Here is an 18,656-nt window from a genome sequence, read left to right as displayed (position 1 = left end):
ATGTTATCGTACCGCTGAGGATCACGTTTTCACGATGACGGACCTTTGTCACTAGTTCTCCGTTACAAATAGAGATCAATCAGAATCAGGGTATGAACCCCTTTTTCATAAATAATCACAATATCGTTATTACGATCCTTTTCATCGAATCTCCGGCTTAACCGGATATCGTACAGGCGATCAGCATTGAGGTTAATATTAGTTTTCCTCTGGTGTTCACGTTGTCACTATGACGGACCTTTGTACCGGGGATTGTTACCGGAGCTCCGGTACAGACAGAGATCACTCAGACCACGGGTGGCCAATCTCTTGTTTTGCTGTAAAGGAAAGGATTTAACATGAATACAAAGTAAACTGTACTTACTTTAATGACACTTTGAATTTGCGTTGGTAATATTCATTAGTTATTCTTGAAAGTCCTAATAAAAATATATGAACATAACTATGCCTATATTTATGCATATATTTAATTCTAACTATGTATAAATATGGATAAATATCCATACAACATCGTGTTCAAATAGAAATAAATTGATTATGCCTATATTTATGCATTTTCAATTTTAACTATGCCTAAATATGAATAAATATCCATACAACATAGTGTTCAAATAGAAATAAATTGATTGTGCCTATATTTGTGCATATTCAATTCTAACTATACCTAAATATGAATAAATATTCATACAATATCGTGTTCAAATAGAAATAAATTGATTATGCCTATATTTATGCATTTTCAATTCTAACTATGCCTAAATATGAATAAATATCCATACAACATAGTGTTCAAATAGAAATAAATTGATTGTGCCTATATTTGTGCATATTCAATTCTAACTATACCTAAATATGAATAAATATTCATACAACATCGTGTTCAAATAGAAATAAATTGATTATGCCTTTATTTATGCATATTCAATTCTAACTATGCCTAAATATGAATAAATATCCATACAACATAGTGTTCAAATAGAAATAAGTTTCCACTCAGTACTGGGAACCAAACGTTGGCCCCTTCTAATGAAGGGCCGGGTCGAGACTAACCATGCCATGAGAGGCTATCTACTGTTCCTTGAAACTCTGGTCAGTGAACAGATGAATCAATAGAATACTAATAGCCAGTAAATAATGTTAGACCCGGTTCTGAACGTCTGAGTCAGGGGTGGCCAACCTGTGGCGGATGCGCCAACAGTGTCACATTTCATGAATACAAGTGTCAACTATACCCCAAAAGATAGTACATTAAATGATTTTTCTTTAAAATTGATTTTTATGAGTTATACAGCTGATCCCAGCCTGTGAATAGGATCACTAACCAAAGTTCAAGGAACATCCAGACTTATGTCCCCTTTCTTTTACAGAAGGTTCTCCTACATGGTTCCCGTCAGGATGATGATGAATCTCTCTGGCCTGCAAGAGAGGCTCTCCGCCCTTGGTTATCAAGGTTGGGAAGAAATGCTCCATCTAGAGGTCCCTATCTCCTCAGAGTGTCCTCTCTAAGGTTGGACGACGACCCCATGGACGGGCAGGTAGGTGGGGATGAATTTTGAGCCTTCAGCTTTGCAATTACCTACGTCACCGACCTAGGACCCTTAATGGATCCTGATGTTCATGTTACCCTGCATAAACCGTGACTGCTAAAAGCAACACATTCTAGGGAAAACCAAGGGGCTATGACGGAGTTCAAAAGTATGGTAGTGAGTCGGATCCGTTCAGGAACTCAGAAGTTTCCCCCTACAGCCCCAGGCATATCGAAGTAACCTCCTTCGATAAAAACAACGCATAGAGATTTGCCTTACATGTTCCATATATAGATGGTACCATAAATCTGGATGGCATAGACGTCCTCCCTCTGGGGGACCTAGAATTTACTCCCAGGTACTAGAATCCCCGTTCAATGGATTCGTTCGATTGAAAGAGATTGCCTTGGTTAGGTTAAACAAGGTACCGAAGGTAACAGTATTATTTCCTAAAGGGCAGGCCCGATCTGTCTGGACCAGGATGTTGTCAGTCTGGGGGGTACAATAATTCTAAGATCTGCCCTTCCAATTCGACCTACACGTTTGATGGTCTGATCGGGTTAGTTGTGGGAAATACGTTTTGTCTGAGGCCTCTATCAGACAGGAATCGATAGTCGGTTACCCACTCGTCATCACAGCCTCCCTCTGATTCGACGTCTATGCATCCAAATCCCCCTCATCAGGTGGTCTACCTCACTGATTCCCCAGGTACACAGCCCAACCCCGTTGGGATGTTTTACCTGCATACAGCCCTAGATCCGAACCCTCAGGCTCCTCTCGTGGACACCAGAGAGGAAGCTACAGGAGTAGAAGACAGTCTCGCCATCGAGACGGACCTAGAAAAAAGGGGGCTCGGAGAAGGAAAGTACCTAGATTCACCCCCTCACAACGCGGTGGTCCCGGTAGGGGGTAGACTTTACCACTTTTGAGACCATTGGACCTTCGGTCTGTGGGCTCATAGCATAATCTCTAAAGGTTTGAGGTGAAAATGGCCACAAGGTCCTCCTCCTCCACCAGTGACCTTCTCCCAGAAATCCACTCCCATCCTGGAAGAGTACACCACAGGGTTACTCAAGAAGAAGCAATCAAACGGGATCGATCACTGAAGTTCCAAAGCCACCTGTTCACAATTCCGAAGAAAGGCTTGGCGGCATTGAGAGTGGACCTGGACTTGTCAAGCTAAACTCTTACATTCTCTGCGACAAGTTCCGGATGTTGACTATCTCTCAGGTACGGACCTTACTTCCCCGTAGGACCGTCACCACCTCTGTCGATCTTACCGACGACTATTATCTTGCGCCTTTAGCTCGAAACTTCTCTTCTTATCTGGGTTTCCGCCTAAGCAGGAAAGCCTTTGTGTTCAAGACATGCCCTTTGGCCTCAACATTGATCCCAGGATATTCACGAAACTGGGAGAGAGAGTGTTAGAACAACTCAGGAACCAAGAGATACAGATCATTGCTTATCTGGCCGGTTGGCTCATTTGTGCCCGGCCGGTCATAGAAGGCAACAGAGCTACGAAGGAATTATTTCAATTTCTCGACAACCTGTGATTTCGGGTCAATCTCCAAAAAAAAATCTCGCCTGCAACCATCAGTCCGCTTAGAATGGTTAGCCATTCAGTGGGACCTTTCGAAGCACACGTTGTCTCTCCCTTCCAAAAGGAAAGAGGAATAGTTTCCAAGATCAAAAAATTTTCTCAAACACAAACAGGTGTCCGAAGAGCCTTAGAAAGTATCCTCGGACTTTTCCAATTCTCTTCAGTAACAGATCTAATAAAAGCCAAACTCAAAGACATCAATCGAGTTTGGAGAAAGAGAGCTACAGTACCTATAAGAGACATGGTCTCGAAGATCCCCTCTGTCTTGAAAATGAGACTACGCCCATGGTTCGAACCGAAGGACCTCTCCAAATCGGTTCCTCTACAATTCCCACCTCCACAAGTGACATTCCATACAGCCGCGTCTCTAAGTGGATGGGGGGGATTACTCCGAACATCAGATGTTTCAGGTTCTTGGTCACTCTCCATGAAACAGTCCCATATCATTGTTCTCAAAGCCATGGCAGTGTTCTTGACCCTGAAGAGAGACTCTCCTCCGAGGTCGACCCACATCAGAGTAGTGTCAGACAGCACAGACGCAGTACACTACGTCAACAGGGGAGGATCCAAGTCACCCAACCTGAATCAGATCCTGGTCACTATCTTCGCCTGGGCAACAGAAGAGAACTGGTTCCTGTCAACACCTCACCTAGCGGGAGGCCAGAATGTGAGAGCGGACTCACTATCCAGGACGGATCCACTGGAGTCAGAATGGTCTCTAGACATAATTTCATTCCGGTGGATACTCAGGCTCGTTCCAGGCCTCCAGGTAGATCTATTCGCAACTCAGATGAATCACTAACTTCCTTGTTATGTGACCCCAACCCTGGACCCTCGGGCTTATGCCATGGACGCATTACCCCGGGATTGGAACCATTAGAAGAAGATTTCCCTATCTCCCCCAGGGAATCTTCTAAAAACTTTTACACAAACTACGCTCCTTCCGGGGCGCAGTGGCTTTAGTACCACCTCACTGGCCAAGAACAGTTGGTTTCCTCTCCTCCTCGAGTTGAAACTCAGTCCCATCCGGATCCCGTTCCTCAAACTGACCCGAGTATCCAAACTCACTGTGTCAGATTACTCAAGGATAGCCAAAACTCTAACTTTGTGGACTACAGGAAGTTGGCAGCTCGTAGAGATGCGAACATTGAACCGGAAACGATCTCTTCATCGAATGGGACAAAAAGGGACTCGACAATTCGCCAATATGATTCGGCCGTTAACAACTAGTAGGTCCCCTAAGAGTGCAGACCATACTCGTATGTCCCCGCATTTAGCCATCTCTTTCTTGAGGTTCCTATTTGACAAAGGCCTAACAGTTAGCACTTTAACCACCATCAAGTCAGCTTTGAAGAAGATCTACCTTGTTGGGTTCAACATTAACCTAGCTGATTCCTATTTCTCATCAACCCCAAAAAACATGTGCTAGGCTTCGACCTTCGGTTCGGCCACAAAAGGACTCTTGGTCTCTGAACGGTGTTCTCAAACTTGCGATGGACACGGACAATGAATCCTGCTCTTATATCACTCTTCTTAGGAAGACTTTATTTCTAACGGCTATGGCCTCAGGTGATGGAACATCAGAACTAGCAGCTCTCACGAAACCCGGAAAACATAGATTTCCTCCCTTCAGCCGAAGTACTCCTTTTCCAGACAAAGCTTCCCTAGCTAAAAAATGAGGATCCGCAAATAGGTGCTCCTCTCGGAAGATTATTCTTCATCCCCAGGATTTTTCTCCGTGTACAGTCACACTCTCAAGCCCCTTTTTAGCTAGAACTACCACCCGCTCGTCTGGCCCCTTGGTTATCAGGGAACAAGGAGGTACTATTTCCATTCACGGTATCAGGCAACAAATCCTCTACTTCATTAAACATACTAATCCGGAATCATTTCCCCAGGCTCATGATATACGGACAGTAGATGCCTCCAACAATGACTTCCAGAACAGGGACTTTGATGATTTTAAAAAAAAATATACGGGTTGGAAATCCCCTATGGTTGTCAAACGCCAATATCTAAAGATCTTACAGGCCCTTAAATACCCGACGATGGCAGAGGGGAGCCTTATCTCTCCCCATTAATCTCCTCTTCTTCCTTTCTTCCATCTCTTCTCTTCTCCCTCCTACCCGCCACTCACACCACGTCGCCGCTCTCCTTGGTAGTTCGTTAGCCCTATGATATTTGCCATGTTTAATTCCTATGGTTTAACTGTTATTGTAGTTACCGTTCCTTTAATGTTTAGATATACTTAGACATGTAAGGTTTGATGCCTTTTGCGATTCGACACTCAGTTGGTTCCTTGTCGTCATTATTATTTAACCTTACGTTCCCTATGTCATTTGGCTGGTTGGTAATTGGACGATTACTTTATTATATCATAGTATTGTCGTACATGGTGATTGTATTCTCCTCATTATGTTATTAATTTATTGGGCTTGGAAGGCATTCTCTGGTACTTTTTCGCCGGCCGTCACAGGTCGACCCAGAAAAGGGATTTTGACGAAGGAAAAATCTATTTCTGGGGAGAGACCTGTGACGCCCGGCGAAACCCTTCCCGATTATTTTTGTACGGACCCACCCTTTTCCTTGCCAAGCCATATGTTCTTGCAGAAGGATGACCTGGTGAGCGCGAGTGGTAGGTGTCGGTAGGGTAACCCAACTGTATTCTCTAGGGCCTGTCACGGCCCTCCCCCTTTGATGAAGGGATTATCTAAATGGAAGACAGCCTGTGAATAGTGTTTTACAAACGCCCTTTTTAGATATACGACACCAACAAGGTGCTCGCGCGAGGGTTGTAACCTCTGCATTCCATGCTTTTAATTTTCTCTGGTATATTTGGAAGATTTATATCAGAAAAAGTACAAAGAAGGACTTTTTCGCCGGGCGTCACAGGTCTCTCCCCAGAAATAGATTTTTCCTTCGTCAAAATCCCTTTTCTGGGGAGAGACCTGTGGCGCCTGGTGAAACCCTTCCCCCTTTATTTTACACGATCCCACCCTTTCCTTTCCAAGGCGTCATGACCATTACAGAAGGATGTTGTTCAGATGGCGCTCGCGTCGTGGCGGTGGTGTTGGCTAGGACCTTTGTATCGGCCCATCCCTTTGACGAAGGAATTAACTAAATGGAAGACAACCTGTGAATAGTGGTTTTCACGCGCCTTTGCTTTATACACGACACCCAAAAGGTGCTCGCGCGAGGGTAGTAACCTCAGCATTCCATGCTTTTTTCTTTCTCTGGTATAATTGGAAAGTTTTATCAGAAAAGATATATAAGAAGGACTCTTTTCACCGGGCGCCACAGGTCTCTCCCCAGAAATAGATTTTTCCTTCGTCAAAATCCCTTGTTTGGGCTCCCCCCCCCCCATCTGAAACCGTTTTATGAAAGATAATCAGGTGATAATATATGAAGGATAAATTTATTATCCAAGTACAGTACTGCACTAACTATTTTTGAGGATTTATCTTCTAGATCTAACTATAAGCAATTTCTACAATTTTCTTCAGAATTTTCCATTATGGAGGCACTCCTACATGCATAATGTACAGTAGTACCCTGGACATTGAACTTTAAATCCTGAAGGCTATTCTAACTCCTATTTGTTTGAACACCAAATTAAATATCTCCATAAGAAACCACAAAAAATGAAATTTTAATATTTATTTCTTAACTTGCCTGATGTTCATATTGGTTCTGCTCTTGAAGCTCTGTTTAATCAACATTTTCCCAGAAGTTTTGAAAATTTTTAATTTCTTTTCCTTCAATAAATATGTGCCCAGGGTAAAGGAATAGGACATTCTAGAAGTTCTGTAATTGGGAAGAAGTCCACAACACACCAGAATTTCTTTGACTTTTCAGTTTCAAAATAGTAACTAGCCCTATTATCTTGATAGGGGAGGAGGGGTCATGTATGTGAACATAGTGAGTATAGAAATAAATTTTAAAATTGTGTATACTTCAATGAACCTCCCATGATGTTCATATTGCTTACTCCCCTACACTTAGAGGTGTGATGCCAATGAAGGAAAGAGATAGGACAATTCTAAGTTACCATGGTTGAGATTTACTTACCTGGTCTAGGTTAATTCTAACAGCACCACAAATTATGGTTAGTAAAGCAGGACTGCAGATTGCTTACTAAAACCATTTAAAGTACCTGACAGTAGTTTCTTTAAATGATGTTTTTTTTTATCCAAGATACTTTTGATTACAAATCTTTTAATTAAATGAAAACCCATATGATAGCAGATAAGTTGTAAATTAACTGAACTCAAAATTTAGACCACATTTTCAGTAGCCAATATGAAGCCAAGAGCCCAGCAATCTTCATAAACAGGCAAGTGTTCTTTAAGATAATATTTTAACACAGACTTGATACACTATTGACCTGCTACTAAAACTTTTTAAAGAAAGATTTCTATAAAAATAAGAGGAGTAGTTGCACTCCTAATATGTACGTTCACTTACAAAGCCATTTCTTAGACTTTGATCTAATTCTTTGTAAGCTTATGTGGCCAAACCTTTAGCTAGGAATGAGACTGCATTTTTGGTCACAGGGCAATTAGGTACCCTAATCCCACAAATCAAATTACAGACACTACCACTAAGTACCTGTAATTTTGTCCAAATAATTTGGAATGGTTCTTACTGCACAAAGAAACCTGTTTTCAACTAAAGTGCTTTCATCCAATTTTATAGAAAAGATGTGAACAAATTGAGGTAAACTCTTAGCCTTGAAATATTTTTTTGCTTTGAATGGAAGTATGAGAGGACAAATTCATCTGTTTGTTCCCCAAAGCCTGCTTTAACAGATGGTACTTGTAGTTCTCTTGTGTTTACCTAAAACTAATGCCAACCGGAAAAGCATTTTAGTCTTGAGATTAAGAGGAAGATTTTCAAACTGCTCAAAATTTAGACCTTTTAAATACTGTGTCCTTTCAACAGTAAATGATCAAAATATATATGCTATACTTGAAAAAATGTGAATGTGTGTATATATAGGAGTACTGTGCAGTAAGTATAAATGCATATATGATTTGTTTTCTTAATAAAACTTAGAATTTTATTATTTTCTACATTGGTGAATTTTAGAATAATTTATTTTCTATCAGGATTGTAATTCTGTAGTTGCAAAATAGTGGTAAAACATCCAACCAGCCATCGTCGATTTTTCATCCGAATTGAGGAATATATAGATAGGCATCACTCTTAAGTTAACATATCCTTCCTCCATTTCATGATGCTGAGTTTGCTATATGTTAGTGTGGTTTGATCCCACTTTACTAGCATGTCTGACAGATGAGCAGGCTTATCTCTATGTACAGTATTCCTATTCCTTATAGATTTTGTTGCATTTTTGGGAGATTTTCAGGCTTAAATATCATTCATTTAAAGCTCATATGATTTTTATAAGAAATAACCATGATTAAACTTTGCCCTCTAAAACCAACTGTTAAGGAAGATATGATTTTATTCTATGGAAAGTCAGCCACTGCCAACTTAATTTTGTTACAAAAAGGAATTGAAATTTTTTCACTTTATAGAAACGATTTACCTTTTATTTATCATTTCAGAGATGATCTATAGATGTCCAAAACACTTCTGCTCAACCAGAAATACTACTCTAGGATCCAAGAAGCTGTGTTCAATTCTCTAATTAGCCCAATATCCAAATTTATAAAATTTTTGGGGCCAAGAAATCTTTATTTGTAAGTTATATTTATCTATCTAGTCAGTAGGTTAGTGTATTGTTAGTAGTCTTTTTATATACAGAAAACTGGTAGGTATATAACAAGAATTTTGAATTTGTTTTCATTACGGTGGGTTTGGCTAAATAACAATACCTATTCCAGGTTTAAGAAGAAAATAGGAATATTGATACTGCCTCTGTAAAAGGAATCTGGTTATTCCTTTGGAGTTCTCTTGGCAGTCCTTAGTTCAAAAAACTCAAACCTGAGAAATTATAAAGAGTAAAGCTATTGGAATTTCTTACAGCCATAAATTGCGTTGTGCTAATGTAAAAACTTAACATTTCAAGATACACTAATGCCCAGGATGAATAGTGCCTTCCAACGCAAGTGGGATATTTTGATAACTTACATCTTTTCTTGTTTCCCTTTGATTAGCCAGTACTTTACAGGGTGTTGTTGTTTTTTTCCAGAGCAGCCTACCCATTTTGATTGGAGATAATTATTTTAGTACACCCCGTCCAGTCCAGTTTAGGAATTATCAGAGTTTTTTTAATGTCACCTCAGTCCTTAACTCTACCCACACTTTATCCTTTTACTTTACATCCCCTTGAAATATTATTTCATGTATCCTTTACGTAGGAGAAATAAAAGCAAAGTTGGAGTGCACGGCAGTTGAAAATCAAAGTGACTACTCTGTGAGCAGGGGGGGGGGGGGGGACTTATTCTAGCCTCACTGTTATGTCACATTTGAATATGAATTATCTCCAAATTCATCATCCTTCAGTTTTACCTTTAGGTATTTTAATTTTCTCAGTAATTTTTGAGAAAGGACCTTGTGTTGCAATTTGTGCTTGCAAATATGAAGCTGTGGGGCACAGTATTGGTTGGTATATTAGAGATAGAACTCCACAAGAAACAACCAAGGTATTGGTAGCCATCTCTTGGCCTCCAGAAATGGGAATTGGACTTAATTTTTAATGTAGCTGGATCAAGTTCAAAACTAGAACATTCCTGCAATCTCACTTCCTGAATTCCACCACGGTGAAGTTTTTATTTATTTGTCTCATAATTTGCTCAGACCTTACCCCAACAAGAGTGTTTATTATAATACTGTAAATGCTGTTTGAGATTTAAAGGGAGGTAGGTATGTGCTTCACTTATTTCTGACAGTTGGAGTTCTGGAGAGTTCAATTGCATTCTTTTAAAGGCATACTTGATTATAAAGTAACCCAAGTTACAATTTTTACTAAGTGTAGTTATTGCTAGGCTAGATAGTAAACAGTAGTCATTAATCAGGTAATTTTGGTTACTCTGTGGCTACTACAGAGAAAGAACTATTTTTTCAAAATTTTATCTCCTTATTTTTGCTTGTTCTTGTTGGAGATGAAACTATATTGGTATCCTCTACCTATGGGTACAGATTACCAGTTTAGTCTGTTGATGATGAAGAAAGGTTGCTTAAAAGTAAGAGGCCAGAACTGTCTTGATGACTAGAGATCTCCCTGGTGAATCTGGCTTGGCAAAATTCATGACCAACATGAACTTTAAAAGACGATTAATGTTGTATTAAGAATTATTTGCAAAAATTATATACTCAACAGTATCTGGTAAATCGGGTACCACAGCTTTACTTGTCATGGTGAAAGATGAATGCCCAGTGAGAGCCATCTGGCTAAATATTGGGAGAACATCCTTATATATACCTGGTTTTAATATGTATTTTGTATCCATTAGTGCCAAGAAATAGGCTGTTTTTTTTTTTTTATTAACTGTAAGCTAGTGCAGCTTGAGCATGAATGATTTAGTCTTAGAAAAACAGTTTCATAGTTATCAAATCTAATTTTTTAGTGCCATAATGCAGAACAAAGGTACAGTACTTGATTTGTATAATATTTTATACCGGTACTTAACTATACCTTATTATGGTCTGTTTATCTTATGAATAGTGAGATTATAAGTAAAAGATTAGTATTTTAATATAGATAGATTTGCATCTTAATCTTTAGTACATAAAGTGCTAGTATGTAGATGCTATTCATCTAACTTCTCCATCTGGAGTTATTCCCTAGATTTAGTAAGTTAAAGCTTAGAAATGACAGTTGGTGATACCTCTGTGATAGAGTCCCTGTCCAACCCTAAGATAACTGAAATAAGGACAAACGCAGTGTCTATTAAAACTCGCATAGGTGGCAAAGTGTATCGATAAAATAGATTTCTGGGGGGCCTGTGACGGCCGGTGAGAAAAGTCCTTCCTTATACCTTTCCTAATATAAATCTTCCAAATATACTAGAGAAAGATAAAAGCATGGAATGCAGAGGTTACAACCCTCGCGCGAACACCTTGTAGGTGTCGTGTATTAAACAAAGGCGTGTGTAAACCACTATTCACAGGTTGTCTTCCATTTAGATAATCCCTTCATCAATGGGGAGGGCCGTGACAGGCCCTAGATAACATGGTTGAACTCCCCAACGACACCTACCACGCGCGCCCTCTAGGACATCCTTCTTTAATTGGACTTGAAGCAAGAATAGTTTTTTTGGGCACAGTGTTTTTTCGAAGAATTTCTCGTTATTTCAACATGACTGACGTTGTTACTTCACCCTTACCAATGTTAAGTACCATAGTTTGTTTTGGCAGCTTTTGGCAGTACCGGGCATTTGTTCTATTTCCATTATGGTGGTTTTTAGTTTTGGAAGCGATTGTCCTGCCGAGATATCGGCAGCCATTTTGGGTATGTTCGCTTCGGTAAATTTTCTAGTTAATTTTGCCCATCTGGTACTCTGTCAGATAGGTTATATCACTTACGTTTTATGGCCTTTTATGTTATCATTAATTATTATTAATTTTTACTATGGTATTTATTTGCTTGCAAGTCCAATTTGGACCTACGAAGAATAGCGATTTAAGATAGCGTTTTAAAGCATAGTAACGATTTAAAGCTTAGCGATTTAGTCTGTTAATTTGTACCCTCCTGGAGGGTTCGTTTTAGACTATATCCTTGTTTTTTTGTTACGTTGTCGTTATTCTTCGTTATTACTATTACTAAGAAAAGCAATCAATTTTATTAATTTTCTTATTTATTGTGTGATGTTAATTTTTAATATGTAACCTTGAGAGCGAAAGCATAGAGTGCTCGTTTCCTGTTCTACAGGTATGAGTTATCCTTTCTCTCGTTTTCTTTGAGTAAGAGAGGTGAATTTCCCGTTCTCCGTTTTTATACGATCACGGGTTATTCAGGCCTCTTCTCAGTATCAGAATTGATGATAGTACGTTTAATATTATAAACGATTTATTGATGTGGTTACTGTTAATATAGCTAACACTATTATTAGGTACGTTAGTGTATGAGTCATTAATTGGGGTCGTTTTATACCGACACCCTTAGCTCCGCCTTGAGTTATGCTTGGCTCCGCCTTGAGTTATGCTCCGCTATAATGGATACTCATTGGGTGAGAACTAGTTATCGTTCCGGAGCAGATTTTTGGAGTGCAACGGTGAAATCCGGCACTCGGACTCCGGCTGAAGCCTTTTACACACGAACCTTTGTCATGTTTGATCACAATTACACAGTTAAGGCCCCCGTTTTCATCGTATCTCCGGCTTCACTGGAGATAACTCATTCATTGAGGATAATGTTATCGTACCGGAGACGGTCACGATATCACGATGACGGGCCTTTGCTACCGGACCTCCGGTAAAAACAGAGATCAAGCAGGAGTCCAGAACCGGAGTTAACAGTGTGATATCGATGAAGTTTAGAGATTCATGCTATGTGGTTACTGGTTTTCTATTATAATTTCCTATTTTATTAAGGTGTTAGCTACTACCATACTCACACATTAATTAAGATTTAAGTGTTTCTGATTCATAAGTCAATGACAAGAATCTCAAGGAACATCCAGACTTATGTCTTCTTTCTTTTTACAGAAAGTCCGCTGCACTGCCAGGGGCTGCTCCGCTGCCTTTACTGATCCCATGGGCCATGATCTATGCCGGGCCCATGCCCATTGCGCCATATCCTTCTCTCGGGAACCGGGACAAGCCCCCTATACGATATGGTTTCCGGAGGCATGCATGCTCTGCTATGGGCTGTCAGCCCTACTTCTGAGCGAGGAGGTAAGTTGGTTCTAGTGTCCCTGTTAATATTCTTTGCGAAGAATTAATTGCTCTTTGTATATTGACTTCAGTTTTGACTTCATCATTAATTCCCTCTCCTCTTTCAGGCTGATGATGAATCTCTCAGGGAGGCGAGAGCTACTCTCCGGCCTTGGGTGTCAGGGTTTGGGAGGAATGCGCCTGCTGGCGCACCCTATCTTCTTGATGGAGACATGGCTTCTCGCCTATTCCCAGGCTCTACTACTGCAGCAGTTCCACCGGAGACAGCGGCCCCGTTAATTGAAGTGATTAGAGAAACCATTCTAACTGAGGAAGAGGTTTTAGTGACGGAGGCCGAGCCCTACCTAGGTCTGGACGAGGAACCCATGGATGAGCAGGTAGGTGGTGTTGAGTTGGTGGACCCCCTTTCACCCCACACTCCTTCCTCTTCTACTTCCTTTCACGGCTTTGATAAACCTACGGCTTCTCCTCTAGGTTCCTCCATTCCTGTACGACCCAAGGTGAAGCCACTACGTACCTTTAAGCCTTCAGCTTTGCCATTATCAGTGTCACCGGTTCCGGGACCCTCAAAGGATCCTGATGTTCATATTGCTATACCTAAAACCGTGACTCCTAAGAAGTCAAAGTCTACTAAGTCCAGGGCTTCGTTAGAGGATCAAGCTCGGGAGCCCCCTTTATCCGCCGCCATGGTCAGGGATATTGTGAAAGAGCAGATACAACAATATCTTCAACAGACTAGGGCAGACCGAGGAGCTATGACGGAGCTCAAAGATATGGTGGCAAGTCTCATCCGTTCCGGAACTCAGATGCCCCCTCCTTCAGCCCCGGACGCATCGAAGTTACCTCCCTTCGAGAAAAACAACCCTTGGAGGTTTGCCTTACATGCTCCATATATTGATGGTGCCATAACTTTAGAGGGCATAGGCACCCGTCCTCTAGAGGACTTAGAATTTTACCCTCCGGGACTAGAATTCCCATTCAACGGCTTCGTCCGATTGAAAGAACATGCCTTGGTTAGGTTAGACAAGGTACCGAAGGAAACGGTAATATTCCCTAAAGAGCAGGCCCAATCTTTCTGGGCCAGGACGTTGTCAGACTGGGGTTGCACTAATTCCAAGCTCACCCCACACAAAGGAGCCTACACCATATTTACAGCTTCTCCAGGTATTACCTTGCCTATTACAGATAAAGTGGCAGCTCTTACTTTTCAGGCTATCAAAGAAGGTTCTGCCATGCCAGCTCTTAAAGAGACCGATCCCACCTCCATGCTCATTCCGAGTACCGTTACTATCTGGGATGATGCCCCCGCTACTTTCACAGTAGGGAAGTTAGACCCAGACTGTGCCTCTAATCTGTTCTCCGAGAAGCTTCCTAAATTACCAGATATTCTTCTCAAGACTGAGTTTGAGGCACGGAATAGGTTGGCTAGGTCTCTCCACTCCATTACCTCCGTGGAGTCCCTAACTTCACTTTACCCGACCGAGACCATGTTCCGGGTATTCACAAAGAACCTGTCTCTGTCCTTCCAAATCGACTTACACGAGTTTTGTTCGGCTCGGGTTAGTTGCAGGAAGCACGTTCTTTCTGAGGCCACGATCAGGCATGAACCGAATAGGCTGATAGCTTCCCCCTGCTGGGGTAAGAACCTTTTTCCTCAGGAGGAGGTGAACAAGGTACTACAAGACGCTGCGAGAGCAAATCAAAATTTGCAAGTGAGGTGGGGCCTCACTGCCAAAAAGAGGGTTGAAGGGCAAAAACAAAACTTCTTCAGGAAGAAACAGAGGTTTGCCCCTTACAAGACGAGCCGAGGTCACTACCAACAATCGTCGATTGCCCACTCGTCTTCACAGTCTCCCACTGCTTCGTCTCCTCTACAGCCGAAACACCCTCAACAGGTGGTCTACCTCACTGCTCCCCCAGGTACCCAACCCAACCCCGTTTGGATGCCCTCACCCGCATACATCCCTAGCTACGGACCCTCAGGTCCCTTTCGTGGACACCAGAGAGGTAGCTACAGGGCTAGAGGACAGTTCCGTCAACGAGGCGGACCTAGGACAAGGGGTTCTCGAGGAGGGAAAGAACCTAGATTCACTCCCTCGCAATGATATAGTTCCGGTAGGGGGGAGACTTTACCACTTTCGAGACCGTTGGACCTTCAGTCCGTGGGCTCACAGCATAGTCTCCAAAGGCTTGGGGTGGAAATGGTCACAAGGTTCCCCTCCTCCACCAGTGACCTTCTTCCAGAGACCCACATCCATTCTGAGGGAGTACACCACCGAGTTACTACAGAAAAAAGCAATCAAACGGGTTCGATCGCTGAAGTTCCAAGGCCGCCTGTTCACAGTTCCGAAGAAAGGCTCGTCGGCATTGAGAGTGGTCCTGGACTTGTCAAAGCTAAATTCTTACATCCTCTGCGACAAGTTCCGGATGTTGACCATCTCTCAGGTACGTACCCTGCTTCCCCGTGGGGCCGTCACCACCTCTATCGATCTTACCGACGCCTATTATCACGTACCAATAGCTCGAAACTTCTCTCCTTACCTAGGTTTCCGTCTAGGCAGGAAAGCCTTTGCATTCAAAGTCATGCCCTTCGGCCTCAACATTGCACCCAGGATATTCACGAAACTGGGAGAGACGGTGCTAGAACAACTCAGGAACCAAGGGATTCAGATCGTTGCTTATCTGGACGATTGGCTTATTTGGGCTCGGTCAGCCCTGGAGTGCAACAGAGCTACGAAGAAAGTACTTCGTTTTCTCGCCAACCTGGGATTTCGGGTCAATCTCCAAAAATCCCGCCTACTTCCATCAGACCGCTTCGAATGGTTAGGCATACAGTGGGACCTTGCACGGCACAAGCTGGTTCTACCTCCCAAAAAGGTAAGAGAAATAGCTTCCAAGGTCAAGAATTTTCTAAAACACAGGCAGGTGTCCAGAAGAGCCTTAGAAAGAATCCTCGGCCTTCTGCAATTCGCCTCAGTAACAGATCGCCTATTGAAAGCCAAACTCAAAGACATCAATCGAGTTTGGAGAAAGAGAGCCACAGTACCTTTAAGAGACAAGGTCTCGAAAATCCCCTCTGTCTTGAAAATGAGATTACAGCCATGGTCCGAATCGAAGAACCTTTCCAAATCGGTTCCTCTTCAATTCCCACCCCCACAAGTGACAATTCATACAGACGCGTCTCTGAGTGGATGGGGGGGTTACTACGAACGTCAGATGTTTCAGGGCTCTTGGTCACCCGCCATGAAACACTTCCACATCAATGTTCTCGAAGCCATGGCAGTGTTCTTGACCCTGAAGAGGCTCTCTCCTCCGAGGTCGACCCACATCAGAGTAGTGTCAGACAGCACAGCCGTAGTACACTGCATCAACAGAGGAGGATCCAAGTCGCCCAACCTGAATCAGATCCTGGTCACTATCTTCACCTTGGCAGCAGAAAAGAACTGGTTCCTGTCAGCAACCCACCTAGCGGGAGTCCAGAATGTGATAGCGGACTCACTATCCAGGATGAAACCACTGGAATCAGAATGGTCTCTGGACATAATTTCATTCCAGTGGATACTCAGGCTGGTTCCGGGCCTTCAGGTAGATCTATTCGCAACTCAGATGAATCACAAACTTCCTTGTTATGTGACACCAAACATGGACCCTCAGGCTTATGCCATAGACGCATTAACCCTGGATTGGAACCATTGGAGGAAGATTTACCTATTTCCACCAGTGAATCTTCTAATGAAAGTATTGCACAAACTACGCTCCTTCCGGGGGACAGTGGCCTTAGTAGCACCTCACTGGCCAAAGAGCAGTTGGTTTCCTCTCCTCCTCGAGCTGAAACTCCGACCCTTCCGGATTCCATTCCCCAAACTAACCCAAGTAATTCAAACACAGACTGTGTCAGATTCCTCAAGGATAGCCAAAACCCTAACTTTGTGGACTTTATGAAGTTTGCAGCTCATAAAGACGCAAACATTGACCCGGAAAACGTTCTCTTCATCGAAGCGGACAAAAGGGACTCGACAATTCGTCAATATGATTCGGCTGTTAAGAAATTAGCAGGTTTCTTAAAGAATTCAGACCACACTCGTATGACTCCGAATTTAGCCATCTCGTTCTTTAGGTTCTTATTTGACAAGGGCTTGGCAGCTAGCACTATAACTACCATCAAGTCAGCTTTGAAGAAGATATTCCTGGTTGGGTTTAACATTAATCTAGCTGATTCCTATTTCTCATCTATTCCAAAAGCATGTGCTAGGCTTCGGCCGTTGGATCGGCCACAAAAAGTCTCTTGGTCTCTGAACAATGTCCTCAAACTCGCGTCGGACACTGACAACGAGTCCTGCTCTTATATCACTCTGCTTAGGAAGACGTTATTTCTATCAGCTATGGCCTCAGGTGCTAGAATCTCAGAACTAGCAGCGCTCTCACGTAACCCGGAAAACATAGATTTCCTCCCTACAGGCGAAGTACTGCTTACCCCAGACAGAGCTTTCCTAGCAAAAAATGAGGACCCGCAAAATAGGTGGTCCCCTTGGAAGATCATCTCTCTTCCCCAGGATCCTTCGCTGTGTCCAGTCACTACTCTCAGGACCTTTTTAGCTAGATCTGCCACCCGCTCGTCTGGCCCCTTATTTATCAGGGAACAAGGTGGTACTTTGACCATTCAAGGTATCAGACAACAAATCCTCTACTTCATTAAACATGCTAACCCGGAATCATTTCCCCATGCTCATGATATACGGTCAATAGCTACCTCTATCAATTACTTCCAGAACATGGACTTTGAAGACCTTAAAAAATACACGGGTTGGAAATCTCCTATGGTTTTCAAACGCCACTATCTAAAGAACTTACAGGCCCTTAAATACCCTACGGTTGCAGCGGGGAGTCTTATCTCCCCCCATTAATCTCTGATTATTTCTTTATTCCATCTCTTCTCTCCTCCCTCCTGACCACCTCTCACACCACGTCGCCACTCTCCTGGGTGGTTCGTTAGCCCTAAGTTATTTTGCCATGTTTAATTGTTATGATTTAACTGTTATTGTAATTACCATTCCTGTAAAGTTTAGATATGCTTAGACATGTAAGGTTGATTCCTTTCACGACGGGACACTCAGGTGATCCCTGGTCCTCATATTATTTTAGCATTACATCCCCTATGCCTATGGCTAGTTTATGATTTATGTTTACTTACAGTATTATATTATTGCCTTACATGGTGTTTGTTTTCTCCTTATTATGTTATTAATTTATTGGGCTTGGAAGGCATTCTCTGGTACATTCTCACCGGCCGTCACAGGCCCCCCAGAAAAGGGATTTTGACGAAGGAAAAATCTATTTCTGGGAAGAGGCCTGTGACGCCCGGTGAAACCCTTCCCGGTTATTTGATACGGACCCCACCCCTCTTTTTCCTTGCCAAGCCATATGTTCTTGCAGAAGGATGTCCTAGAAGGCGCGCGTGGTAGGTGTCGTTGGGGAGTTCAACCATGTTATCTAGGGCCTGTCACGGCCCTCCCCATTGATGAAGGGATTATCTAAATGGAAGACAACCTGTGAATAGTGGTTTACACACGCCTTTGTTTAATACACGACACCTACAAGGTGTTCGCGCGAGGGTTGTAACCTCTGCATTCCATGCTTTTATCTTTCTCTAGTATATTTGGAAGATTTATATTAGGAAAGGTATAAGGAAGGACCTTTCTCACCGGGCGTCACAGGCCTCTTCCCAG

At 42.4% G+C, this 18,656-nt stretch overlaps 1 long non-coding RNA gene across 4 annotated transcripts in view; it reads left to right on the top strand.

Moving 5' to 3' along the window:
* The window catches only part of LOC137631602 (uncharacterized), a 58,084-nt gene that overhangs the window by 23,859 nt on the left and 15,569 nt on the right, over positions 1-18,656 (top strand). For all 4 annotated transcript variants that reach the window (XR_011041917.1, XR_011041918.1, XR_011041916.1 and 1 more), the window contains exon 3: positions 8,697-8,831. This is a non-coding gene — a long non-coding RNA (uncharacterized lncRNA). The remainder of the gene's footprint in view (positions 1-8,696; positions 8,832-18,656) is intronic.

The sequence above is a fragment of the Palaemon carinicauda genome, chromosome 40, assembly GCF_036898095.1.
Source record: "Palaemon carinicauda isolate YSFRI2023 chromosome 40, ASM3689809v2, whole genome shotgun sequence".
NCBI lineage: Eukaryota > Metazoa > Arthropoda > Malacostraca > Decapoda > Palaemonidae > Palaemon > Palaemon carinicauda.
This window is presented reverse-complemented; position numbering and strand designations above follow the sequence as displayed.